The following is a 2,095-nucleotide window of genomic DNA, read 5'->3' on the forward strand; positions in this document are numbered from 1 at the left end:
CTGAAGAAGAGAATGAAGGACACTAGGCAACAGCAAACAATATTAAAAAATCAAATCAGTCCATAAAATAGTGTGAATAGGTAGAGGAAAGGGAGGCTTTGGGGAGATGGTGGTGAGGCAGTGACAGATGGTGACTGGGAAGTACCAAGCTGAACCCTGTGGTAAAGGACCTTGTGGATTCCTGTAGAGCAACAGGGAGACTACAGTCATGGCATGCAAAATCAAGGGCAGACCTCCCAAGCAACTGAAGGTCACTCCTAATCTGCCACCTGCCAATTTATCGTAGCTCCATGAAAAGAACCCAGGAAACAATCCTGCCCTTGAAACTAGTGGGGAAAGCAGTTCTTTCCAGGAAATAGGTGGTCCAAAGCCAGGGCCTAGTTAGAAATCTCTTCATGGAAGGAAGGAAAATTATGTGCTGAAAACCAGCATTATGGTCCACACCACCAAATGAAAAGTTGAGCTCTTTCTGGAACACCTGAGCGAAGGCAGATCTGTCAGGAACGTTATCATTAGTTTCTAACTTGGGTTGTGTTGTTGAACATCGATGGAGACCAAATCAAGAAACAGGCTGAAAATATCTCCAGTATACTTGATGAGAAAGAAAAGCTTTTCCCACAATTTCAAGGTATTCTTAAGCAGAAAATGGAACAATGTAAGAAGTTATGTGATGAACACTTGGAGAATCTGCAGGCTCTTAAGAGATGTTGCCAGAAAGCTACGGTTGAGGAAGCCAGAAAACAAGTTGACATCTTGGAGAGGAAACTTAACAACAGAGCCTGCTCATGTAGAGCAACAGGACGAGAAGGTTGGTGTTCAGTCATCTCTTCTCTCCCTAGATTCTCATGACACCTTGAAGAAAGAAGCCCAACCATCACCACAAGATTTCATGATACGATTACACTTGTGTATCTATGGTGACATGAAGACCACAATTGAAGTGCTTGTAACTTCCTTGTTCACATCTGTAAGGTATCAGAAAACCTTTACTGAGGATGCTTTGTTTTTCAAATTGTACATATAATATCTGAACATTGGGGAGATACAAGGTCTCCTATACAGTTAAAGCTCATGTCCTGTGATTTCCTGTATATAGACCATGGGAAATCTTTGATGTAATAAACATGAAATTGTTTCAGAAAAAAAGAGTGTGAATAGGTATGTTTTTGTTCTGAATAATAAAAAAGAACCAACAACAGTGAATTGGACCCAGTTCATAACAAGGCCATTAAAAAGAGACACAAGAACATTGACTAAAGTCGACAAGAGAGAGAATTAAAATTAGAAATTAAGACAAAATATAAAAGAAAGTGGATGTGTAGTAATTAAAATAAAATTAATGTTATCTGGGGAGATGGCTTAGTTGGTAAAGTACTTGCCCTCTAAGAAGTGTGTGATGGCACCTCGTCCTGATGACAGCCCTGGGGATCTCACTGGAGATCTGCCTGGAGCTCACTGGCCAGCTTCATCTAAAGATCATGTTGATTTAGAGGGTCTTGTTTTCCTGGTGTCTCCCATTGCCTCTGACTCTTAAACCTTTTTGGTCTCCTCTTCCACATGGTTCTCCAAGGCAAGAGGAGAGAGATTTGATAGAGACATCCCATTATCCCATTATCATTAAGGCAGGAACATCTTCATCTGAAGCTCCTAGCAGAATACTGATGTCCAGGAAGCTAGGATGAGGGTCTTAAATCCCACACCCGCCGTGACACACCTACTCCAACAAGGTCACGCCCGCTGCAACCCTCTAATAGTGCCTCTCCCTGGGCTAGCATATACAAACTATCACAAGGTCTCTATAGTTGTTCCCATCTGCTATAGGAGGAAGCCTCCCTGAAGATGGGTGAGCAAAACCTTGTTCAAATCAAGCAAGATGCCATTAGGAGCCATTTTTACTGCTGCTTTCTTGTAGTAGAATAGTAGTGTTTGGTTTCTCCCTGGCTCCTGAGCTATAAAGTCTCAAGTTCTTGGTTACCCAAGTAGTGTTAGGTATGGATTCCATCACATGAAGTAGGCCTTAAGTCACATCATATATTGGTTGTTTGCTCCTATGTGCTTTGTACCATCACTGAAACTAGCATTTGTTGCAGACAGG

At 41.9% G+C, this 2,095-nt stretch overlaps 1 pseudogene; it reads left to right on the forward strand.

Moving 5' to 3' along the window:
- The first annotated feature begins 208 nt into the window (after nt 1-208).
- Nucleotides 209-1,024, forward strand: LOC127670137 (uncharacterized; annotated as a pseudogene).
- Nucleotides 1,025-2,095: the final 1,071 nt, after the last annotated feature.

The sequence above is a fragment of the Apodemus sylvaticus genome, chromosome 19, assembly GCF_947179515.1.
Source record: "Apodemus sylvaticus chromosome 19, mApoSyl1.1, whole genome shotgun sequence".
Lineage (NCBI taxonomy): Eukaryota > Metazoa > Chordata > Mammalia > Rodentia > Muridae > Apodemus > Apodemus sylvaticus.